Genomic DNA, 27,410 nt, shown 5'->3' on the forward strand with positions numbered 1-27,410 from the left:
ATTACAAATAAAATAATATAATAATAAAACCTAGTATTGAAAAAAAGGGGAAAATAAGAATAAGAATGAGGACATTACAAGCTAAGGGGCTCAGGGCAACTCACCCAATCTAGTAGATGATATGCAGTCATGTGCTAGCGGGTCTGAAAAGAAAGATACAGTTGTAAAATGGATTTAATTGAATTAATGCTCACACTAGCCAATCTATCTCCCTATTGAGTCCTTTAGGAGTCAGAGTATCCAATTTATATATCCAGTGGGTCTCGCGTGCTTTAAGAAGTTTGATATGGTCGCCCCCTCTTCTGAGACGAGGGACATGCTCGATAACTTGAAACTTGAGCTGGGCCACAGTATGTCTTGATTTAGTGAAATGATCCGGTAGAGGTAACCAATTTTCTCCGCATCTAATGGTAGACTTGTGGCTGGCAATTCTGTCCCTTATGTGCTGCGTGGTTTCCCCTACGTACAGGAGACCACATGCGCATTTAATTAAGTACACGACAAAATTGGAGTCGCATGTATGGAATCTGCGTACTGGATAAGACTTTCCGGTTCTTGGGTGGGTTATGGTATCAGATTTGATCACGTTCGAACAGGCTGCACAGTTTAAACAAGGGAAAGTGCCATTACGCCGAGTGCTCGATAATCTCTGCATAGTAGTAGGTCGCTTGCTGCCAATATCTACCCTCACGAGTTTGTCCCTAATGTTGGGAGGTCTTTTATTACACATCAAGGCTGGTTCCTTAAAAGGAGGGATAGTGGGGTAAGCTTTTGCTAGGAGAGGCCAATGTCTCCTGATGATGGAGTGTATTTTGGGTACCAGCGGGTGGAATACATGTACAAAAGAAATCCTTTCTCGTGTGTTGCTCAGGGGCCGAGGTGATGGAGGTGAAAGGATGCGTGCTTTCTCCTCATTAAGGAGTTTTGAAGGATAGCATTGTGCTTGAAATTTAGAGGTCATGGTGTCCAATCTGTAGTTTAATGTCACTGGGTTGGAGACAATACGGGCTACCCTGTTGAGCTGGGAACGTGGCAGGCTATTTTTTAATGAACGTGGATGGCAGCTGGTGTAGTGCAAGAGGCTATTGCAGTCTGTGGGTTTGCAATACACATCAGTGGAAAGGCTTCCATCAATATCCTTGAGGACCTTGGTGTCCAGAAAGGGTACTGAATTGGTGTTATAATGAATGGTGAATTGGAGCTCCGGGAGGATAGAGTTTAGGTGGGAGTGGAAGGATGATAATGTGTCCGAGGTCCCAGTCCAAATGAGAAAAATGTCATCAATGTAGCGGTGATAACATAAAACGTGCTGTAAGAAAAGGTTATTAGTGAACATATGGGTTATTTAGAAATGGTTCATAAACGCGTTGGCATAGGCCGGCGCAACGTTCGAACCCATTGCGGTACCACACTTTTAGATGTAGAAGGTATCCTCGAACAAAAAATAGTTCTCATAGAGCACTAGGGTGAGCAGGTCTAAGCAGAATTAGATGGCGTCTTCTGATATTGAAGACTGACATAGTAAATGTTTATTCACCTCGATGCCTTTACTGTGTTGAATTGACGAATAGAGGCTATTGACGTCAAGTGTGACAAGGGTACTGTTGGGTGGTACTTTATCAAGACGTTTGATGATGTCAAGAAAATGTCCAGTGTCTAAGAGAAAAGATCGAGTGGACTTAACCAGTGGTGTGAGGATCCTCTCCAGAAAGACAGAGGAGACAGGACAGAGTCCGTTGAGGCCACTATAGGTCGGCCTGGGGGGTTCAGTAGTGATTTGTGGATCTTAGGTAATATGTAGAACACCGGTGTCACAGGATGAGGATTGGTATCCTCAAGGATATTGATGGAAGCCTTTCCACTGATGTGTATTGCAAACCCACAGACTGCAATAGCCTCTTGCACTACACTAGCTGCCATCCACGTTCATTAAAAAATAGCATGCCACGTTCCCAGCTCAACAGGGTAGCCCGTATTGTCTCCAACCCAGTGACATTAAACGACAGATTGGACACCATGACCTCTAAATTTCAAGCACGATGCTATCCTTCAAAACTCCTTACTGAGGAGAAAGCACGCATCCTTTCACCTCCATCACCTCGGCCCCCGAGCAACACACGAGAAAGGATTCCTTTTGTACATGTATTCCACCCGCTGGTACCCAAAATACACTCCATCATCAGGAGACATTGGCCTCTCCTAGCAAAAGCTTACCCCACTATCCCTCCTTTTAAGGAACCAGCCTTGATGTGTAATAAAAGACCTCCCAACATTAGGGACAAACTCGTGAGGGTAGATATTGGCAGCAAGCGACCTACTACTACGCAGAGATTATTGAGCACTCGGCGTAATGGCACTTTCCCTTGTTTAAACTGTGCAGCCTGTTCGAACGTGATCAAATCTGATACCATAACCCACCCAAGAACCGGAAAGTCTTATCCAGTACGCGGATTCCATACATGCGACTCCAATTTTGTTGTGTACTTAATTAAATGCCCATGTGGTCTCCTATACGTAGGGGAAACCACGCAGCACATAAGGGACAGAATTGCCAGCCACAAATCTACCATTAGATGCAGAAAAAATTGGTTACCTCTACCGGATCATTTCACTAAATCAAGACATACTGTGGCCCAGCTCAAGTTTCAAGTTATCAAGCATGTCCCTCGTCCCAGAAGATGGGGCGACCATATCAAACTTCTTAAAGCACGCGAGACCCACTGGATATATAAATTGGATACTCTGACTCCTAAAGGACTCAATAGGGAGATAGATTGGCTAGTGTGAGCATTAATTCAATTAAATCCATTTTACAACTGTATCTTTCTTTTCAGACCCGCTAGCACATGACTGCATATCATCTACTAGATTGGGTGAGTTGCCCTGAGCCCCTTAGCTTGTAATGTCCTTATTCTTATTCTTATTTTCCCCTTTTTTTCAATACTAGGTTTTATTATTATATTATTTTATTTGTAATTTTAACCTCATTATTAATCCATTTATTTTAGTATCCTGGGTAGGTACCAGACACTCAGACCAACTACAGCCATCATATAGTCCCCAGGCCACATAATATCCCCATCTGGCCACATAGTATCCCCATCTGGCCTTTAACTATATCACATAGTGCCCTATTCCGAGCTGCAGGCAGCGCATAGTTACAGGGTTGCCACAATTAGGAGCTGCGCATGCGCACTGAGGCCCCACACAGCAGCGGCATGTCACTTCCGGTCCGCACCATCCACTTCCGGTTCGGCGGTCATTTAACACACGCACGCCGTCTTTGCTGCAGACCAGGTACACGCTGCACCAGAGCACAGCGCGGGAGCGCCGCTCTAGATCCGAGTAACACAGGTAACAGCTGATTGTATCCGTCCCTCTCCTTCTACATACATATTGGTCACGTACAGGAGTATCATAGACATATCGCTTGCCTTACACAGGTCCACACCATCTGAAGGGAGCCTCTATATGCATATCCAGTACATTGCTTAAGGTATCTTGTCAGCTTCTATGGGCACTTTTCCCTAAAGCTACACCAGCTAACCTTTGTTCACTATCTTCTGCAGAGCGTATGCATTTCACCGCTGGGACTCTTCTCTCTCTGCGCACTATTCTCTAATCGGAATAAGGTAACTACCTGTGCGACTGTCTCATATGACAGGCTCTGTTGGCTTTATGATTTTGAGCATTCTTTGATCTGTTATGTTAATCCTGATGTATAATGATTGGAATATATGGCATCTGTATGCTTATCATCTCCTCTTTCTTGCATTGTTTATACCTCACAATTGGCGCTCACTATGCTATTACTATCCCCATCCGCAGGATACACAGGATCTTTTGTATTTACCCTGATGCTCGATCCCTGGTCGTCACTTCTACAGATGTCCTTGTATGTCTGTTAGTGGACATGTCTTTCTTCTTCGTTCTTACCTCTAGGATGACCCATTATTGTTTTGACAATTCATTGTGTTATTTCATGTTATTTACTTTATTTTGTTGTTTTTGCGTATTTTTTTTTTCTACAGCGAACACGTGACAAAGGCTCTGGTTGAGCCGAAACATTGTTAATCGCATATACTGTAATATTCTGTTACGCTCCCAATAAACTGATATAATTTTCTGCATAACTAATCTACAAGACAGTGCGGTGAATTTTGAAAATTTTGTTATATACTACATGGGCTGTGCTATGTACTACGTGGGCTGTTATATACTATGTGGGCTGTGTTATATACTATGTGGACTGTGTTATATATTACGTGGGCTGTGTTATATACTACGTGGCTGTGTTGTATACTACGTGGCTGTGCTATATACTATGTGGGCTGTGTTATATGCTATGTGGGCTGTTATGTTGTGCAGGATAGTTTGTGGATTAAGTCCGTGCTGCCACAATAATACAGATTCAAATGTGATGAAAAGTTCTGGTGTTTATTCAACATGTTTAAAGGTCTAGCTGACCTCTTCATCAGGAAAATACCACAAAGACATACAGAACTATTGACGATACACTGTTTAAATGCATTCAAATGTAAAAAACAGGCGCGAAAAGGACCTCTTGACATGTGACATCCAATCTTGGAGCTCCTGGAAACAATAATAATTAATTAAATTAATATGCAAATTGCCTCTTCTGAGAAAAAGAGGACTTAAACTCTACAGCACCACCTATTGGAAGTAGCGATCCTACAAGTCACAATCAACCCTTTAACCCCTTCATGACCCAGCCTATTTTGGCCTTAATGACCTTGCCATTTTTTGCAATTCTGACCAGTGTCCCTTTATGAGGTAATAACTCAGGAACGCTTCAACGGATCCTTGCGGTTCTGAGATTGTTTTTTCGTGACATATTGGGCTTCATGTTAGTGGTAAATTTAGGTCGATAATTTCTGAGTTTATTTGTGAAAAAAACGGAAATTTGGTGAAAATTTTGAAAATTTTGCAATTTTCACATTTTGAATTTTTATTCTGTTAAACCAGAGAGTTATGTGACACAAAATAGTTAATAAATAACATTTCCCACATGTCTACTTTACATCAGCACATTTTTGGAAACAATTTTTTTTTTTGCTAGGAAGTTATAAGGGTTAAAATTTGACCAGTGATTTCTCATTTTTACAACAAAATTTACAAAACCATTTTTTTTAGGGACCACCTCACATTTGAAGTCAGTTTGAGGGGTCTATATGGCTGAAAATACCCAAAAGTGACACCATTCTAAAAACTGCACCCCTCAAGGTGCTCAAAACCACATTCAAGAAGTTTATTAACCCTTCAGGTGTTTCAGAGCAGCAGAAGCAACAAATAGGGGAAAAATTAACATTTAACTTTTTAGTCACAAAAATGATCTTTTCGCAACAATTTTTTTATTTTCCCAAGGGTAAAAGGAGAAACTGGACCACGGATGTTGTTGTCCAATTTGTCCTGAGTACGCTGATGCCTCATATGTGGGGGTAAACCACTGTTTGGGCGCACGGCAGGGCTCGGAAGGGAAGGAGCGCCATTTGACTTTTTGAATTAAAAATTGGCTCCAATCTTTAGCGGACACCATGTCGCGTTTGGAGAGCCCCCGTGTGCCTAAACATTGGAGCTCCCCCACAAGTGACCCCATTTTGGAAACTAGACCCCCCAAGGAACGTATCTAGAAGCATAGTGAGCACTTTAAACCCCCAGGTGCTTCACAAATTAATCCGTAAAAATGAAAAAGTACTTTTTTTTTCACACAAATTTTCTTTTAGCCTCAATTTTTTCATTTTCACATGGGCAACAGAATAAAATGGATCCTAAAATTTGTTGGGCAATTTCTCCTGAGTACGCCAATACCTCATATGTGGGGGTAAACTACTGTTTGGGCACATGGTAAGGCTCGGAAGGGAAGGAGCGCCATTTGACTTTTTGAATGAAAAATTATCTCCATCGTTAGCGGACACCATGTCAGGTTTGGAGAGCCCCTGTGTGCCTAAACATTGGAGCTCCCCCACAAGTGACCCCATTTTGGAAACTAGACCCCCCAAGGAACTTATCTAGATGCATAGTGAGCACTTTAAACCCTCAGGTGCTTCACAAATTGATCCGTAAAAATGAAAAAGTACTTTTTTTTCACACAAAATTTTTTTTAGCCTCATTTTTTTCATTTTCACATGGGCAACAGGATAAAATGGATCCTAAAATTTGTTGGGCAATTTCTCCTGAGTACGCCGATACCTCATATGTGGGGGTAAACCACTGTTTGGGTGCACGGCAAGGCTTGGAAGGGAAGGCGCGCCATTTGACTTTTTCAATGGAAAATTAGCTCCAATCGTTAGTGGACACCATGTTGCGTTTGGAGAGCCCCTGTGTGCCTAAACATTGGAGCTCCCCTACAAGTGACCCCATTTTGGAAACTAGACCCCCCAAGGAACTAATCTAGATGTATAGTGAGCACTTAAAACCCCCAGGTGCTTCACAGAAGTTTATAACGCAGAGCCATGAAAATAAAAAAATATTTTTCTTTCCTCAAAAATGATTTTTAGCCCGGAGTTTTTTATTTTCCCAAGGATAATAGGAGAAATTGGACCCCAAATGTTGTTGTCCAGTTTGTCCTGACTACGATGATACCCCATATGTGGGGGTAAACCACTGTTTGGGCGCACGGCAGGGCTCGGAAGGGAAGGCACGCCATTTGGCTTTTTGAATGGAAAATTAGCTTCAATCATTAGCGGACACCATGTCGCGTTTGGAGAGCCCCTGTGTGCCTAAACATTGGAGCTCCCGCACAAGTGACCCCATATTGGAAACTAGACCTCCCAAGGAACTAATCTAGATGTGTGGTGAGCACTTTGATCCCTCAAGTGCTTCACAGAAGTTTATAACGCAGAGCCATGAAAATAAAAAATTATTTTTCTTTCCTCAAAAATGATTTTTTAACCCACAATTTTTTATTTTCCCAAGGGTAACAGGAGAAATTGGACCCCAAAAGTTGTTGTGCAGTTTCTCCTGAGTATGCTGATACCCCATATGTGGGGGTAAACCACTGTTTTGGCACACGTCGGGGAGCGGAAGGGAAGTAGTGACGTTTTGAAATGCAGACTTTAATGGAATGCTCTGCGGGCGTCACGTTGCATTTGCAGAGCCCCTGATGTGCCTAAACAGTGGGAACTCCCCACAATTGACCCCACTTTGGAAACTAGACCCACAAGGGAACTAATCTAGATGTGTGGTGAGCACTTTGATCCCTCAAGTGCTTCACAGAAGTTTATAACGCAGAGCCGTGAAAATAAAAAATGTGTTTTCTTTCCTCAAAAATATTTTTTTAGCCCAGAATGTTTTAATTTTCCCAAGGGTAACAGGAAAAATTTGATCCCAAAAGTTGTTGTCCAGTTTCTCCTGAGTACGCTGATACCCCATATGTGGGGGTAAACCACTGTTTGGGCACATGGCGGGGCTCGGAATGGAAGTAGTGACGATTTGGAATGCAGACTTTGATGGAATGGTCTGCGGGAATCATGTTACGTTTGCAGAGCCCCTGATGTGCCTAAACAGTAGAAACCCCCCACAAGTGACCCCATTTTGGAAACTAGACCCCCCAAGGAACTTATCTAGATGTGTGGTGAGCACGTTCAACCCCCAAGTGCTTCACAGAAGTTTACAACGCAGAGCCGTGAAAATAAAAAATAATTTTTCTTTCCTCAAAAAAGATGTTTTAGCAAGCAATTGTTTATTTTCACAAGGGTAACAGGAGAAATTGGACCCCAATATTTGTTGCTCAGTTTGTTGTGAGTACGCTGATACCTCATATGTGGGGGTAAACCACTGTTTGGGCGCACGTCAGGGATCGGAAGGGAAGTAGTGACATTTGAAATGCAGACTTTGATGGAATGGTCTGCGGGCGTCACGTTGCATTTGCAGAGCCCCTGATGTGCCTAAACAGTAGAAACCCCCCCACAAGTGACCCCATTTTGGAAACTAGACCCCAAAAGGATCTTATCTAGATGTGTGGTGAGCACTTTCAACCCCCAAGTGTTTCACATAAGTTTATAACGTAGAGCCGTGAAAATAAAAAATAATTGTTCTTTCCTCAAAATTATGTTTTAGCAAGTAATTTTTTTTTTTTGCAAGGGTAACAGGAGAAATTGGACCCCAATAGTTGTTGCCCAGTTTGTCCTGAGTACGCTGGTATCCCATATGTGGGGGTAAACCACTGTTTGGGCGCACGTCGGGGCTTGGAAGGGAGGGCGCACCATTTGACTTTTTGAACGCAAGATTGGCTGGAATCAATGGTGGCGCCATGTTGCATTTGGAGACCCCTGATGTGCCTAAACAGTGGAAACCCCTCAATTCTAACTTCAACACTAACCCCAACACACCCCTAACCCTAATCCCAACTGTAGCCATAACCATAATCACAACCCTAACCCCAACACACCCCTAACCACAACCCTAACCCCAACACACCCGTAACCCTAAATCCAACCCTAATCCTAACCCTAATCCCAACCCTACCCACAACTGTAACCCCAACACAACCCTAACCCTATCCTTAACCCTAACCACAAGCCTAATCTTAACCCTATTTCCAACCCTAGCCCTAATTCCAACCCTAAGGGTACCGTCTCACATAACGATTTACCAAAGATCACGACCAGCGATACGACCTGGCCGTGATCGTTGGAAAGTCATTGTGTGGTCGCTGGGGAGCTGTCACACAGACCGCTCTCCAGCGACCAACGATGCCAAGGTCCCAGGTAACCAGGGTAAACATCGGGTTACTAAGCACAGGGCCGCGCTTAGTAACCTGATGTTTACCGTGGTTACCAGCGTAAAAGTAAAAAAAAAAAAAACGTACATACTCACATTTCGGTGTCCTTCAGGTCCCTTGCCGTCTGCTTCCCGCTCTGACTGAGTGCCGCCATACAGTGAGAGCAGAGCGCAGCGGTGACGTCACTGCTGTGCTGTGCTCTCACTTTCCGGCCGGCAGACAGTCAGAGCGGGAAGCAGACGGCAAGGGACCTGAAGGACACCGAAATGTGAGTATGTACGTTTTTTGTTTTTTTTTTACTTTTACGCTGGTAACCACGGTAAACATCAGGTTACTAAGCGCGGCCCTGCGCTTAGTAACCTGATGTTTACCCTGGTTACAAGTGAACGCATCGCTGGATCGCTGTCACACACACCGATCCAGCGATGACAGCGGGAGATCCAGCGACGAAAGAAAGTTCCAAACGATCTGCTACGACGTACGATTCTCAGCAGGGTCCCTGATCGCTGCTGCGTGTCAGACACAACGTCATGGATCGTACCGTCGTAGCGACCAAAGTGCCACTGTGAGACGGTACCCTAACTCTAATTCCAACCCTAACCCTAAGGCTATGTGCCCACTTTGCGGATTCGTGTGAGATTTTTCCGCACCATTTTTGAAAAATCCGCAGGTAAAAGGCACTGCGTTTTACCTACGGATTTACAGCGGATTTCCAGTGTTTTTTTGTGCGGATTTCACCTGCGGATTCCTATTGAGGAACAGGTGTAAAACGCTGCGGAATCCGCACAAAGAATTGACATGCTGCGGAAAATACAACGCAGCGTTTCTGCATGGAATTTTCCGCACCATGGGCACAGCGGATTTGGTTTTCCTTAGGTGTACATGGTACTGTAAACCTGATGGAAAACTGCTTCGAATTCGCAGCGGCCAATCCGCTGCGGATCCGCGGCCAATCCGCTGCGAATCCGCGGCCAATCCGCTGCGTATCCGCTGCGTATCCGCTGCGAATCCGCTGCGTATCCGCTGCGTATCCGCTGCGTATCCGCTGCGTATCCGCGGCCGATCCGCTGCGTATCCGCTGCGTATCCGCTGCAGATCCGCTGCCGATCCGCTGCCGATCCGCGGCCGATCCGCTGCGTATCCGCTGCCGATCCGCTGCGGATCTGCGGCCGATCCGCTGCGTATCCGCGGCCGATCCGCTGCGGATCCGCTGCCGATCCGCTGCGGATCCGCTGCCGATCCGCGGCCGATCCGCTGCGTATCCGCTGCGGATCCGCTGCGGATCTGCGGCCGATCCGCTGCGGATCCGCGGCCGATCCGCTGCGTATCCGCTGCCGATCCGCTGCGGATCCGCGGCCGATCCGCTGCGGATCCGCTGCGTATCCGCTGCGGATCCGCTGCCGATCCGCTGCGGATCCGCGGCCGATCCGCTCTGTGTGCACATGCCATAACCCTACCCCTAACCCTACCCGTAACCCTAACCCTACCCCTAACCCTACCCCTAGTTCTAACCCTAGTTCTAACCCTAACTCTAGTGGAAAAAGAGAAAAAAAAAATTATTTATTTTATTATTGTCCCTATGGGGGTGATAAAGGGGGGGGTTATTTATTATTTTTTTTATTTTGATCGCTGTGATAGAACCTACCACAGCGATCAAAATGTACCTGTAAGGAATCTGCCGACTGGCAGATTCGGCGGGCGCACTGAGCATGCGCCGGCCATTTTCCAAGATGGCGGCGCCCAGCGAGGAGACGGCCGGACACCGGGAGGATTGGTAAGTATGAAGGGGTGGTGGGGGGGGGGTGTCGGAGCACAGTGGGGGTGATCGGACCACAGGGGGGCTTTATTCACACAAGGAGGGAGCGGACAGGAGGACGGGGGAGCCGGCAGGCGGACGGAGGGGACCGGAGGACTAACGGAGGACTGGGGGGGCGATCGGTGGGGTGGGGGGGTCCACTTAAGTATTTCCAGCCATGGCCGATGATATTGCAGCATCGGCCATGGCTGGATTGTAATATTTCACCAGTTTTTTAGGTGAAATATTACAAATCGCTCTGATTGGCAGTTTCACTTTCAACAGCCAATCAGAGCGATCGTAGCCACGGGGGGGTGAAGCCACCCCCCCTGGGCTGAAGCACCACTCCCCCTGTCTCTGCAGATCGGGTAAAATCGGAGTTAACCCCTTCACCCGATCTGCATGGACGCGATCATTCCATGACGCATACGCTGCGTCATAGGTCGGGAAGGCACAGACTTTCATGACGCAGCGTATGCGTCAAAGGTCGGGAAGGGGTTAACGAGTCGTACAATATGACTTAGGATAAAAGCCAAATCAGTATCTCAATTCGCAGACACGGTGTTTCGGGCTGTTGGCCCTCGTCAGTGCGAAGCATGAGAACTGATTTGGCTAGGTGAGAGGCTCTGGACATGGGGTCTAAGGGGTATCGTTTCTCCTTATGGAGAGTGACATACCATCTCTGGCTTGTCAAGGTAAGGAGGCTTATTTGCCGTACAATGCTCCTCTGGGAATTTAAATATGCAAATTGCCTCTTCTGAGAAAAAGAGGACTTAAACTCTACAGCGCCACCTATTGGAAGTAGCGATCCTACAAGTCACAATCAACCCTTTAACGAGTCGTACAATATGACTTAGGATAAAAGCCAAATCAGTATCTCAATTCGCAGGCACGGTGTTTCGGGCTGTTGGCCCTCGTCAGTGCGAAGCATGAGAACTGATTTGGCTAGGTGAGAGGCTCTGGACATGGGGTCTAAGGGGTATCGTTTCTCCTTATGGAGAGTGACATACCATCTCTGGCTTGTCAAGGTAAGGAGGCTTATTTGCCGTACAATGCTCCTCTGGGAATTTAAATATGCAAATTGCCTCTTCTGAGAAAAAGAGGACTTAAACTCTACAGCGCCACCTATTGGAAGTAGCGATCCTACAAGTCACAATCAACCCTTTAACGAGTCGTACAATATGACTTAGGATAAAAGCCAAATCAGTATCTCAATTCGCAGACACGGTGTTTCGGGCTGTTGGCCCTCGTCAGTGCGAAGCATGAGAACTGATTTGGCTAGGTGAGAGGCTCTGGACATGGGGTCTAAGGGGTATCGTTTCTCCTTATGGAGAGTGACATACCATCTCTGGCTTGTCAAGGTAAGGAGGCTTATTTGCCGTACAATGCTCCTCTGGGAATTTAAATATGCAAATTGCCTCTTCTGAGAAAAAGAGGACTTAAACTCTACAGCGCCACCTATTGGAAGTAGCGATCCTACAAGTCACAATCAACCCTTTAACGAGTCGTACAATATGACTTAGGATAAAAGCCAAATCAGTATCTCAATTCGCAGGCACGGTGTTTCGGGCTGTTGGCCCTCGTCAGTGCGAAGCATGAGAACTGATTTGGCTAGGTGAGAGGCTCTGGACATGGGGTCTAAGGGGTATCGTTTCTCCTTATGGAGAGTGACATACCATCTCTGGCTTGTCAAGGTAAGGAGGCTTATTTGCCGTACAATGCTCCTCTGGGAATTTAAATATGCAAATTGCCTCTTCTGAGAAAAAGAGGACTTAAACTCTACAGCGCCACCTATTGGAAGTAGCGATCCTACAAGTCACAATCAACCCTTTAACGAGTCGTACAATATGACTTAGGATAAAAGCCAAATCAGTATCTCAATTCGCAGACACGGTGTTTCGGGCTGTTGGCCCTCGTCAGTGCGAAGCATGAGAACTGATTTGGCTAGGTGAGAGGCTCTGGACATGGGGTCTAAGGGGTATCGTTTCTCCTTATGGAGAGTGACATACCATCTCTGGCTTGTCAAGGTAAGGAGGCTTATTTGCCGTACAATGCTCCTCTGGGAATTTAAATATGCAAATTGCCTCTTCTGAGAAAAAGAGGACTTAAACTCTACAGCGCCACCTATTGGAAGTAGCGATCCTACAAGTCACAATCAACCCTTTAACGAGTCGTACAATATGACTTAGGATAAAAGCCAAATCAGTATCTCAATTCGCAGACACGGTAAATTAATATGAAATTCTTTCAAATTGAGTACATACAGAAATTCTTAATCAGCCTAATAAATATTCTATTCATTTTCAGGTTTGAAAAGAACAAAAAAAATCTTGGGGGGAAGAGAGAACACATTCTTCAAAATCGATTTGTATTGGAAAAAACAGGTCGGAAGAGAACCCACTTATGGACGTAACTTCATTCTCAAACAGCCTTCCAGCTATCTGCGCCACAAATTCAATCAGGAATTTTTGCTGACGTGGTATATATATGTCTGAATAAATTCCACCATTCTCTTAATAAAATTGTGATCATTTCAAAAATAGTAAAAATGAATTATATCTTACTTTATTAAAACTTACTTAATTAAAATTGTGCAAATTACGGTAATTATGTGTAATACAATCAATAAAAATTATTTAAAAACTAAGTACTTTTCTTTTTTTGAAGGAGAACATATAAAGGAAAGTAGATGTGGGCTGTTATATACTATGTAGCTGTGCAATGTACTACGTGGCTGGGCTATATACTGCATGGCTGTGCTATATACTACATGGGCTGTGTTATATGCTACATGGGCTGTGCAATATACTACGTGGCTGTGCAATATACTACGTGGCTGTGTTATATACTACGTGGCTGTGTTATATGCTATGTGGCTGTGCTATATACTACGTGGCTGTGTTATATACTATGTGGCTGTGCTATATACTACGTGGCTGTGTTATATACTATGTGGCTGTGCTATATACTACGTGGGCTGTGTTATATGATATGTGGGCTGTGTTATATACTACGTGGGCTGTGCAATATACCAAACAAACAAGAAAAGAGACTATGCATATAGGGCGCACTCCCAAAATACAATTAAATACCAAAAATACAAATTTTTTATTAGGGAAGACAAAAAACACAAGTAAAAACATATATTAAAAAAAAAACAACACACCATTTGTCCTATAATAAGTCAATATATAGAGACGGCTTAAGGTACAATAGTATATCGTAAATCATGCCACCAACACACTATTGGTACTATCATGAAGTATACAGAAGGACAACCTATGGTACAATGATGTATCACAAATAGCACCACACATATGCATGAGCAATGGCTTGTGTACACAATAGCTTATGTACACAGAGCAAGGCAGCAGGTAAACTCTGGGCGTCCCCAGAGTACCATATAGTGCGGGAGTGCCCCTATATAAAAGTAAAGGGCTAATGCTAGCTAGAGGGGCCCCGATAAGCCTACTAAATTGCAGCAAAGGAAATAAGCATAAATCCATAAAAATAAAAAAAAGGAGTTTTATACCAGAAACAGCTCCTATGGAAAGGCAAAGCTACCACTGCGGCAGAGAGATAAGCCTGTTGGAGTAGTGTAGGGAGCGTTTAGGGTTCACCTGCCGACTAGGGTTGAGCGACTTTTCATTTTTTGAGATCAAGTCGGGTTTCACGAAACCCGACTTTCTCAAAAGTCGGGTCGAGTAAAATCGGCCGATATTGAAAAGTTGGGGTCGGGGATCGGCCAAAACACGAAACCCAATGCAATTCAATGGGGAAGCATACTTTTTTAATATTTGCTTCAGCGCGATAATGTTGAAAAGCCGGTAATTCAATTGCCGGCTTTTCATTTCTCCTGCCTAAACCCGACATGATATGAGACATGGTTTACATACAGTAAACCATGTCATATCCCCCTTTTTTTGCATATTCCACAGTACTAATGTTAGTAGTGTGTATGTGCAAAATTTTGGCGCTGTAGCTATTAAATTTAAGGGTTAAATCATGGAAAAAATTGGCGTGGGCTCCCGCGCAATTTTCTCCGCCAGAGTGGTAAAGCCAGTGACTGAGGGCAGATATTAATAGCCTAGAGAGGGTCCATGGTTATTGGCCCCCCCTGGCTACAAACATCTGCCCCCAGCCACCCCAGAAAAGGCACATCTGGAAGATGCGCCAATTCTGGCACTCGGCCACTCTCTTCCCACTCCCGTGTAGCGGTGGGATATGGGGTAATGAAGGGTTAATTCCACCTTGCTATTGTAAGGTGACATTAAGCCAGATTAATAATGGAGAGGCGTCAATTCTGACACCTATCCATTATTAATCCAATTGTATGAAAGGGTTAAAAAACACACACACACATGATTAAAAAGTATTTTAATGAAATAAACACACAGGTTGTTTTAATATTTTATTGCTCTCTCAATCCACCTGAAGACCCTCGCTTGGAAAAATAATAAACCAACAATATACATACCCTCTGAAGAACTGTCACGTCCCACGAGGTAAATCCATCTGAAGGGGTTAAAATAGTTTACAGGCAGGAGCTCTGCTATAATGCAGCTGTGCTCATGCCTGTAAACCCCGGCGAATGAAGGAAATGTAGGTCAATGACCTATAGTTACCTTCAGTCGCGGTGATGCGCCCCCTGGTGGATGTCCTCAAATGACCTGGAGCGTGGGAAAAAGTTCCCAGGCTGCAGTTCATGAGGACATCCAGCAGAGGGCGCATCACCGCGACTGAAGGTAACTACAGGTCATTGACCTACATTACCTTCATTCATTCGCCGGGGTTTACAGGCAGCAGCGAGTGCATTAGCACAGCTCCTGCCTGTAAAATATTTTAACCCCTTCAGAAGGATTTACAGCGTGGGACCTGACAGATCCTCGGATGGTATGTATATTGTTGGTTTATTATTTTGCCAAGCGAGGGTCTTCAGGTGGATTGAGAGAGCAATAAAATATTACAACAACCTGTGTGTTTATTTCATTAAAATCCTTTTTAATAATGTGTGTGTTTTTTAACCCTTTCATACAATTGTATTAATAATGGATAGGTGTCATAATTGACGCCTCTCCATTATTAATCTGGCTTAATGTCACCTTACAATAGCAAGGTGGCATTAACCCTTCATTACCCCATATCCCACCGCTACACGGGAGTGGGAAGAGAGTGGCCAAGTGCCAGAATAGGCGCATCTTCCAGATGTGCCTTTTCTGGGGTGGCTGGGGGCAGATGTTTTTAGCCACAGGGGGGCCAATAACCATGGATCCTCTCCTGGCTATTAATATCTGCCCTCAGTCACTGGCTTTACCACTCTGGCGGAGAAAATTGCGCGGGAGCCCACGCCAATTTTTTCCGCGATTTAACCCTTAAATTTAATAGCTACAGCACCGAAATTTTGCACATACACACTACTAACATTAGTAGTGTGGAATATGCAAAAAAAAGGGGGATATGACATGGTTTACTGTATGTAAACCATGTCTCATATCATGTCGGGTTTAGGCAGGAGAAATGAAAAGCCGGCAATTGAATTACCGGCTTTTCAACATTATCGCGCTGAAGTAAATATAAATATATATATATGTGTCTCTATGATATATATATATATATATATAACGAAACCCGACTTTGGATTACAGATCTTGTACCGCCGACCTGATCCCAGAGTGGGATCGGGTCGGGTTTCACGAAACCCGACTTTGCTAAAAGTCGGCGACTTTTGAAAAGTGCCGATCTGTTTCGCTCAACCCTACTGCCGACATATGCCATCAAAATGGAAGGAAAAAGGACAGACTTATGTCACGAAAGTGGGCCAAAAGGCTAAATGTGAAAGAAGAACATCACCATATCAGGCAGTCCAGTGCGTGGCGACAGCCGTCAGCTGTCATAGAGTCAGAAAGGGAATGGTCCTGAGACCCAAGTAGTGTGGGGAGAGCCCCACGCATATCGCTGCAGAATGCAGCTTCGTCAGGGGAAGTGACTGTGCAATATACTACGTGGCCATGTTATATGCTACGTGGCTGTGTTATATGCTACATGGGCTGTGTTATATACTACGTGGGCTGTGTTATATGCTACGTGGCTGTGCTATATTTCTCTGCTGTATCTATGCATCATGAATCGTGGTATGTGTTAAAGGGGAGGCCCACTGAGACTCTTTTGCCCTTGGCTCTCAAAAACCTAAAGCCTGCCCTGGCTTCACTGATTGGTCACACCCAGCCAGGCAAGACCAATCAGCGACAGGCGCAGTCCAGTCGCGAATTGGCGCAGGATTTGAACCACGCTCCGCTGATAGGTCGCGCTCGGCTGGCCGAATCCTGTGTATTCATTGCATTATTCTTAAGTCTTCATAAACAAACTACATACATATTCAAGAATACTCGATGCGTTAGAATCGGGCCACCATCTAGTATGCGATAAGAAGAAATGAGTATTTATGGCAAAAAATGTAATCATTTATTAGGTGCAAAATGTACATAAACAAACATGTAGAATATAAGAATGGCAAAGAACTAAGCGTTCTCAGGTGACCAATGATATCACACAATAAAGAAATTGCTATAGTGCAAATACATGTTTATACTTCATACCAAAAGGATAGAAATTTCAATCAATCACAGCCCGGCCTGACGTCCTCTGCCGTCTTGTGCTCCCGCTCTGTCCCATACATCTGCAGGGTGTCTGGCTTCCCCCTGTCTCCTTGCTTTGCGCATTCCTCTGTGATGGCTGGGGGCTGTGCGGTTAGCGCTCACGGCCAAGTACACATGCGCCGTCATGCAGAGCTGTGATTGGTTGAAATCGACTATGTGACTGCAAGTCCTTGTAAATAAATAACTAGTGGAAAGTCTATTCTTCATAACCCCCCCCCCCCCCGAGAAAGCTGGTACAGATAACGCGCAAAACTTGTTGGGGCTATTTTATTCTCAATGTGGCCACCTTTTTCATGCCATGTGTAAGGATTCACTGGCTGAATAATCACTTGCTACTACTAGTCAGCTGTTGTGGTGCTTACTATGTGCCTCCCATGTTCATTGTGGCAGTTATTTTGTCTTCTCTTAACTGATTACTATTAATTGATGATATAGCAATCAATACTTGCTCCCTATGTCCACTGTGGCAACTATGATGATATAATTATATGCATATTTTTGATTGCCTTTAGGCATTGAGCCCCTCCTTATTTCCATCCTTTTGGTATGAAATCTAATCATGTATTTGCACTAGAGCACTTTCTTTATTATGTGATACCATTGATCACCTGCGAAGGTTTGGTTCTTTGTTATTTTTATACTGTACATGTTTGTCTATATACGTTTTCTGCACATGTGGAAAAAAAGAGAATCCAGCTCCAAGAGATAAAATCACTTAACTTTAAGGCCGGGGTCAGACCTAGCGTATAAAAATACGGTCCGTTTTTTATGGCCGAGATTCTCAGAAAAGTTCCCTATGTTCCATATGTAATCCGTTGGCAAGGTGTGGCTGCGTATTTTGAGCATGTAATCCTCCGTATGTTATCCGTATGTCTTTCGTATAGTGTTTTTTCCTCGCAACCTTCCAAAATGGACATTTAACGGTTTTGAGGTCTGAAAATAATTTAAATCATCATCAGCAACCCTATTTATTGCCTCTACAACAGGTGGCAGCCTCCAGTCTGGACATTTAGTTGCTGTGCTTGTATTGCTGGTTTGTTGGCAACATGTCAGACATACTTAGGTTCACCCCAACTGAGCGTGTCCTGTACAACTGGGTTTTGTCACACCACTTTTGGCAGCCATACCCAGTGATAGTGGATCCGAGGAGGAAGAGATGAATGTGTGTCCATCCACTTATGAGGCAACGCCTCACTAAAGGCCATTTCCATCATCTCTATGCATCTCTGCGGACACATCACAACAAGTTTTATCACTATTGTTGCATGAGCCTTGCCACCTTTGATATTTTGTTGGAGACAGTGCGCCCTGGGATCACCTTTCAGGACACCAGGATGTGTAAATGTATATCTGCTGAGGAGCGTCTTCTCTTTACGTTACGGTAAGTGTTCCTCCTCCTCAATACTCTATGTTGATGATGTGTCTCTAAATGTCTTATCTAGTTCTGCTTACCAGTTTTGGTTCTTTTATTCTTAATATATCTCAAATCTCTACTCTTAGTAATAAGAATATGTTATTTGTGTTAAATTCACATAGCCAGTGTAAATTTTTTAAGGTAGTGATTTGTTAGTTCCACACAGTACTTGTGCTGTATATGAATGTTTTCAAACCTTCAAACAGTTTACATTTTTTTTTGTTTTATTTTAGCTTCCTGACAACTGGTCTTTCATATGCAGCACTAAATTATGAATTTTTGATTGGGAGGTCTACAATCTCAGGCATAGTCCGGTCTACCTGTTCAGAAATCTGGTCCAGACTTCATCAAGTGGTCATGCCTGAGCACAAGATGGAAGACTGATTGCGGATTGCCTGTGGATTTGAGGAACAATGCCAATTTCCCAATTGTATTAGAGCACTTGATGGGACACACATCCGATCGCGGCCGGGTGTCAGCTGCCTATCGCAGCTAACATCCGGCACTATGTGCCAGGAGCGGTCACGGACCGCCCCCGGCACATTAACCCCCGGCACACCGCGATGAAACATGATCGCGGTGTGCTGGCAGTACAGGGAAGCATCGCGCAGGCATGGGGCTCCCTGCGTGCTTCCCTGAGACCCCCGCAGCAACGCGATGTGATCGCGTTGCTCCGAGGGTCTCCTACCTCCTTCCTCGCTGCAGGTCCCAGATCCAAGATGGCCGCGGCATCTGGGTCCTGCAGGGAGGGAGGTGGCTTACCGAGTGCCTGCTCAGTGCAGGCGCTGGTAAGCCTGTTTTGCTCTAAGTCAGATCGGTGATCTGACAGAGTGCTATGCAAACTGTCAGATCACCGATCTGTGATGTCCCCCCCCGGGACAAAGTAAAAAAGTTAAAAAAAAATGTCCACATGTGTAAAAAATAAATAAAAAAAAAATTCCTAAATAAATAAATTAAAAAAAATAATTATTCCCATAAATACATTTCTTTATCTAAATAAAAAAAAATCAAACAATAAAAGTACACATATTTAGTATCGCCCCTTCAGTGAACACCGTAAAAAAAAAAAAAAAAAAAAAAAAAACGAGGCAAAAAACGCTTTATTCTCATACCGCCAAACAAAAAGTGGAATAACACGCGATCAAAAAGACGGATATAAATAACCGCCATACACCATCATCAGAGAAAAAATAAAAAAGTTATAGTACTCAGAATAAAGCGATGCCAAAATAATTATTTTTTCTATAAAATAGCTTTTATTGTATAAAAGCACCAAAACATAAAAAAATGATATAAATGAGGTATCGCTGTATTCGTACTGACCCGAAGAATAAAACTGCCTTATCAATTTTACCAAACGTGGAACGGTATAAACGCCTCCCCCAAAAGAAATTAATGAATAGCTGGTTTTTGGTCATTCTGCCTCACAAAAATCGGAATAAAAAGCGATCAAAAAATCTTCCATGCCCGAACATGTTACCAATAAAAACGTCAACTCGTCCCGCAAAAAACAAGACCTCACATGACTCTGTGGACTCAAATATGGAAAAATTATAGCTCTGAAAATGTGGTAACGCAAAAAATATTTTTTGCAATAAAAAGCGTCTTTCAGTGTGTGATGGCTGCCAATCATAAAAATCCACTAAAAAACCCACTATAAAAGTAAATCAAACCCCCCTTCATCATCCGCTTAGTTAGGGAAAAATTAAAATTTTTTTAAAAATGTATTTATTTCCATTTTCCCATTAGGGTTAGGGTTAAAGCTAGGGTTAGGGCTAGGGTTAGGGCTATGGTTAGGGCTAGGGCTAGGGTTAGGGCTAGGGCTAGGGTTAGGGTTAGGGCTAGGGTTAGGGTTAGGGTTAGGGCTAGGGTTAGGGTTAGGGCTAGGGTTAGGGTTAGGGCTAGGGTTAGGGCTATGGTTAGGGTTAGGGCTATGGTTAGGGTTAGGGTTGGGGCTAGGGTTGGGGCTAGGGTTAAGGCTACATTTAGGGTTGGGGCTAAAGTTAGGGTTAGGGTTGGGGCTAAAGTTAGGGTTAGGGTTTGGATTACATTTACGGTTGGGAATAGGGTTGGGATTAGGGTTAGGGGTGTGTCTGGGTTAGAGGTGTGGTTAGGGTTACCGTTGGGATTAGGGTTAGGGGTGTGTTTGGATTAGGGTTTCAGTTATAATTGGGGGGTTTCCACTGTTTAGGCACATCAGGGGCTCTCCAAACGCGGCATGGCGTCCGATTTCAATTCCAGCCAATTCTGCGTTGAAAAGGTAAAACAGTGCTCCTTCCCTTCCAAGCTCTCCCGTGCGCCCAAACAGGGGTTTACCCCAACATATGGGGTATCAGCGTACTCGGAACACATTGGAGAACAACTTTTGGGGTCCAATTTCTCCTGTTACCCTTGGGAAAATACAAAACTAGGGGCTAAAAAATAATTTTTGTGGAAAAAAAAATATTTTTTATTTGCGTGGCTCTGCGTTATAAACTGTAGTGAAACACTTGGGGGTTCAAAGCTCTCACAACACATCTAGATGAGTTCCTTAGGGGGTCTACTTTCCAAAATGGTGTCACTTGTGGGGGGTTTCTACTGTTTAGGTACATTAGGGGCTCTGCAAACGCAATGTGACGCCTGCAGACCAATCCATCGAAGTCTACATTCCAAATGGCGCTCCTTCCCTTCCGAGCCCTCCCATGCGCCCAAACGGTGGTTCCCCCCACATATGGGGTATCAGCGTACTCAAGACAAATTGGACAACAACTTTTGGGGTCCAATTTTTCCTGTTACCATTGGGAAAACACAAAACTGGGGGCTAAAACATAATTTTGGGGGGAAAATGTTTTTATTTTTATTTTCACGGCTCTGCGTTATAAACTGTAGTGAAACACTTGGGGGTTCAAAGCTCTCACAACACATCTAGATGAGTTCCTTAGGGGGTCTACTTTCCAATATTGGGTCACTTGTGGGGGGTTTCTACTGTTTAGATACATTAGGGTCTCTGCAAACGCAATGTGACGCCTGCAGACCATTCCATCTAAGTCTGCATTCCAAATGGCGCTCCATCCCTTCCGAGCCCTCCCATGCGCCCAAACGGTGGTTCCCCCCACATATGGGGTATCAGCATACTCAGGACAAATTGGACAACAACTTTTGGGGTCCAATTTCTCCTGTTACCCTCGGGAAAATAAAAAACTGGGGGCTAAAAAATAATTTTTTTGGGAAAAAATTTTTGTTCTATTTTTATGGCTCTGCATTATAAACTTCTGTGAAGCACTTGGTGGGTCAAAGTGCTCACCATACCTCTAGATAAGTTCCTTAGGGGGTCTACTTTCCAGAATGGTGTCACTTGTGAGGGGTTTTAATGTTTAGGCACATCAGTGGCTCTCCAAACGCAACATGGCGTCCCATCTCAATTCCTGTCAATTTTGCAGTGAAAAGTGAAACGGCGCTCCTTCCCTTCCGAGCTCTCCCATGCGCCAAAACAGTGGTTTACCCCAACATATGGGGTATCAGCGTACTCAGGACAAATTGTACAACAACTTTTGGGGTCCAATTTCTTCTCTTACCCTAGGGAAAATAAAAATTGGGGGTGAAAAGATCATTTTTGTGAAAAAATATGATTTTTTATTTTACGGTTCTGCATTATAAACTTCTGTGAAGCACTTGGTGGGTCAAAGTGCTCACGAGTCACCACACCTCTAGATAAGTTCCTTAGGGGGTCTACTTTCCAAAATGGTGTCACTTGTGGGGGGTTTCAATGTTTAGGCACATCAGTGGCTCTCCAAACGCAACATGGCGTCCCATCTCAATTCCAGTCAATTTTGCATTGAAAAGTCAAATGGCGCTCCTTCGCTTCCGAGCTCTGTCATGCACCCAAACATTGGTTTACCCCCACATATGGGGTATCAGCGTACTCAGGACAAATTGTACAACATCTTTTGGGGTCCATTTTCTCCTGTTACCCTTGGTAAAATAAAACAAATTGGAGCTGAAACAAATTTTGTGTGAAAAAAAGTAAAATGTTCATTTTTATTTAAACATTCCAAAAATTCCTGTGAAACACCTGAAGGGTTAATAAACTTTTTGAATGTGGTTTTGAGCACCTTGAGGGGTGCAGTTTTTAGAATGGTGTCATACTAGGGTATTTTCTATCATATAGACCCCTCAAAATGACTTCAAATGAGATGTGGTCCCTAAAAAAAAATGGTGTTGTAAAAATGAGAAATTGCTGGTCAACTTTTAACCCTTATAATTCCCTAATAAAAAAAAATTTTGGTTCCAAAATGGTGCTGATGTAAAGTAGACATGTGGAAAATGTTACTTATTAAGTATTTTGTGTGACATATCACTGTGATTTAATTGCATAAAAATTCAAAGTTGGAAAATTGCGAAATTTTCAAAATTTTCGCCAAATTTCCATTTTTTTCACAAATAAACGCAGATAATATCAAAGAAATTTTACCACTGTCATGAAGTACAATATGTCACGAGAAAACATTGTCAGAATTACCAGGATCCGTTGAAGCGTTCCAGAGTTATAACCTCATAAAGGGATAGTGGTCAGAATTGTAAAAATTGGCCTGGTCATTAACGTGCAAACCACCCTTGGGGGTGAAGGGGTTAAAGGGAACCTGTCACCCCGTTTTTTCAGTATGAGATAAAAATACCATTAAATAGGGCCTGATCTGTGCTGGACAATAGTGTATTTTGTGTACCCTGATTCCCCACCTATGCTGCAGAAATACCTTACCAAAGTCGCCGTTTTCGCCTGTCAAACAAGGTGGTCTGGTCAAATGGGCGTGGAGAAATCACTTCTTCGCAAAATCAAATCTTCGCCAGTAGTAGTCTATTATTTAATGAAATAAACACACAGGTTGTTTTAATATTTTATTGCTCTCTCAATCCACCTGAAGACCCTCGCTTGGAAAAATAATAAACCAACAATATACATACCCTCTGAAGAACTGTCACGTCCCACGAGGTAAATCCATCTGAAGGGGTTAAAATAGTTTACAGGCAGGAGCTCTGCTATAATGCAGCTGTGCTCATGCCTGTAAACCCCGGCGAATGAAGGAAATGTAGGTCAATGACCTATAGTTACCTTCAGTCGCGGTGATGCGCCCCCTGGTGGATGTCCTCAAATGACCTGGAGCGTGGGAAAAAGTTCCCAGGCTGCAGTTCATGAGGACATCCAGCAGAGGGCGCATCACCGCGACTGAAGGTAACTACAGGTCATTGACCTACATTACCTTCATTCATTCGCCGGGGTTTACAGGCAGCAGCGAGTGCATTAGCACAGCTCCTGCCTGTAAAATATTTTAACCCCTTCAGAAGGATTTACAGCGTGGGACCTGACAGATCCTCGGATGGTATGTATATTGTTGGTTTATTATTTTGCCAAGCGAGGGTCTTCAGGTGGATTGAGAGAGCAATAAAATATTACAACAACCTGTGTGTTTATTTCATTAAAATACTTTTTAATAATGTGTGTGTTTTTTAACCCTTTCATACAATTGTATTAATAATGGATAGGTGTCATAATTGACGCCTCTCCATTATTAATCTGGCTTAATGTCACCTTACAATAGCAAGGTGGCATTAACCCTTCATTACCCCATATCCCACCGCTACACGGGAGTGGGAAGAGAGTGGCCAAGTGCCAGAATAGGCGCATCTTCCAGATGTGCCTTTTCTGGGGTGGCTGGGGGCAGATGTTTTTAGCCACAGGGGGGCCAATAACCATGGATCCTCTCCTGGCTATTAATATCTGCCCTCAGTCACTGGCTTTACCACTCTGGCGGAGAAAATTGCGCGGGAGCCCACGCCAATTTTTTCCGCGATTTAACCCTTAAATTTAATAGCTACAGCACCGAAATTTTGCACATACACACTACTAACATTAGTAGTGTGGAATATGCAAAAAAAAGGGGGATATGACATGGTTTACTGTATGTAAACCATGTCTCATATCATGTCGGGTTTAGGCAGGAGAAATGAAAAGCCGGCAATTGAATTACCGGCTTTTCAACATTATCGCGCTGAAGTAAATATAAATATATATATATGTGTCTCTATGATATATATATATATATATATAACGAAACCCGACTTTGGATTACAGATCTTGTACCGCCGACCTGATCCCAGAGTGGCCTGATCCCAGAGTGGGATCGGGTCGGGTTTCACGAAACCCGACTTTGCTAAAAGTCGGCGACTTTTGAAAAGTGCCGATCTGTTTCGCTCAACCCTACTGCCGACATATGCCATCAAAATGGAAGGAAAAAGGACAGACTTATGTCACGAAAGTGGGCCAAAAGGCTAAATGTGAAAGAAGAACATCACCATATCAGGCAGTCCAGTGCGTGGCGACAGCCGTCAGCTGTCATAGAGTCAGAAAGGGAATGGTCCTGAGACCCAAGTAGTGTGGGGAGAGCCCCACGCATATCGCTGCAGAATGCAGCTTCGTCAGGGGAAGTGACTGTGCAATATACTACGTGGCCATGTTATATGCTACGTGGCTGTGTTATATGCTACATGGGCTGTGTTATATACTACGTGGGCTGTGTTATATGCTACGTGGCTGTGCTATATTTCTCTGCTGTATCTATGCATCATGAATCGTGGTATGTGTTAAAGGGGAGGCCCACTGAGACTCTTTTGCCCTTGGCTCTCAAAAACCTAAAGCCTGCCCTGGCTTCACTGATTGGTCACACCCAGCCAGGCAAGACCAATCAGCGACAGGCGCAGTCCAGTCGCGAATTGGCGCAGGATTTGAACCACGCTCCGCTGATAGGTCGCGCTCGGCTGGCCGAATCCTGTGTATTCATTGCATTATTCTTAAGTCTTCATAAACAAACTACATACATATTCAAGAATACTCGATGCGTTAGAATCGGGCCACCATCTAGTATGCGATAAGAAGAAATGAGTATTTATGGCAAAAAATGTAATCATTTATTAGGTGCAAAATGTACATAAACAAACATGTAGAATATAAGAATGGCAAAGAACTAAGCGTTCTCAGGTGACCAATGATATCACACAATAAAGAAATTGCTATAGTGCAAATACATGTTTATACTTCATACCAAAAGGATAGAAATTTCAATCAATCACAGCCCGGCCTGACGTCCTCTGCCGTCTTGTGCTCCCGCTCTGTCCCATACATCTGCAGGGTGTCTGGCTTCCCCCTGTCTCCTTGCTTTGCGCATTCCTCTGTGATGGCTGGGGGCTGTGCGGTTAGCGCTCACGGCCAAGTACACATGCGCCGTCATGCAGAGCTGTGATTGGTTGAAATCGACTATGTGACTGCAAGTCCTTGTAAATAAATAACTAGTGGAAAGTCTATTCTTCATAACCCCCCCCCCCCCCGAGAAAGCTGGTACAGATAACGCGCAAAACTTGTTGGGGCTATTTTATTCTCAATGTGGCCACCTTTTTCATGCCATGTGTAAGGATTCACTGGCTGAATAATCACTTGCTACTACTAGTCAGCTGTTGTGGTGCTTACTATGTGCCTCCCATGTTCATTGTGGCAGTTATTTTGTCTTCTCTTAACTGATTACTATTAATTGATGATATAGCAATCAATACTTGCTCCCTATGTCCACTGTGGCAACTATGATGATATAATTATATGCATATTTTTGATTGCCTTTAGGCATTGAGCCCCTCCTTATTTCCATCCTTTTGGTATGAAATCTAATCATGTATTTGCACTAGAGCACTTTCTTTATTATGTGATACCATTGATCACCTGCGAAGGTTTGGTTCTTTGTTATTTTTATACTGTACATGTTTGTCTATATACGTTTTCTGCACATGTGGAAAAAAAGAGAATCCAGCTCCAAGAGATAAAATCACTTAACTTTAAGGCCGGGGTCAGACCTAGCGTATAAAAATACGGTCCGTTTTTTATGGCCGAGATTCTCAGAAAAGTTCCCTATGTTCCATATGTAATCCGTTGGCAAGGTGTGGCTGCGTATTTTGAGCATGTAATCCTCCGTATGTTATCCGTATGTCTTTCGTATAGTGTTTTTTCCTCGCAACCTTCCAAAATGGACATTTAACGGTTTTGAGGTCTGAAAATAATTTAAATCATCATCAGCAACCCTATTTATTGCCTCTACAACAGGTGGCAGCCTCCAGTCTGGACATTTAGTTGCTGTGCTTGTATTGCTGGTTTGTTGGCAACATGTCAGACATACTTAGGTTCACCCCAACTGAGCGTGTCCTGTACAACTGGGTTTTGTCACACCACTTTTGGCAGCCATACCCAGTGATAGTGGATCCGAGGAGGAAGAGATGAATGTGTGTCCATCCACTTATGAGGCAACGCCTCACTAAAGGCCATTTCCATCATCTCTATGCATCTCTGCGGACACATCACAACAAGTTTTATCACTATTGTTGCATGAGCCTTGCCACCTTTGATATTTTGTTGGAGACAGTGCGCCCTGGGATCACCTTTCAGGACACCAGGATGTGTAAATGTATATCTGCTGAGGAGCGTCTTCTCTTTACGTTACGGTAAGTGTTCCTCCTCCTCAATACTCTATGTTGATGATGTGTCTCTAAATGTCTTATCTAGTTCTGCTTACCAGTTTTGGTTCTTTTATTCTTAATATATCTCAAATCTCTACTCTTAGTAATAAGAATATGTTATTTGTGTTAAATTCACATAGCCAGTGTAAATTTTTTAAGGTAGTGATTTGTTAGTTCCACACAGTACTTGTGCTGTATATGAATGTTTTCAAACCTTCAAACAGTTTACATTTTTTTTTGTTTTATTTTAGCTTCCTGACAACTGGTCTT

General features: G+C 43.7%; 1 protein-coding gene across 1 annotated transcript in view; it reads left to right on the forward strand.

The window, feature by feature from the left end:
• Positions 1-3,251: 3,251 nt before the first annotated feature.
• The window catches only part of LOC143769021 (BPI fold-containing family B member 4-like), a 292,026-nt gene continuing 267,867 nt past the window's right edge, over positions 3,252-27,410 (forward strand). Inside the window, exons 1-3 of the mRNA XM_077257623.1 lie at positions 3,252-3,354; positions 3,444-3,496; positions 3,570-3,632. The gene's annotated coding sequence lies outside the window, so the exon portion shown is untranslated. The remainder of the gene's footprint in view (positions 3,355-3,443; positions 3,497-3,569; positions 3,633-27,410) is intronic.

This window comes from Ranitomeya variabilis, chromosome 4 (genome assembly GCF_051348905.1).
Source record: "Ranitomeya variabilis isolate aRanVar5 chromosome 4, aRanVar5.hap1, whole genome shotgun sequence".
Lineage (NCBI taxonomy): Eukaryota > Metazoa > Chordata > Amphibia > Anura > Dendrobatidae > Ranitomeya > Ranitomeya variabilis.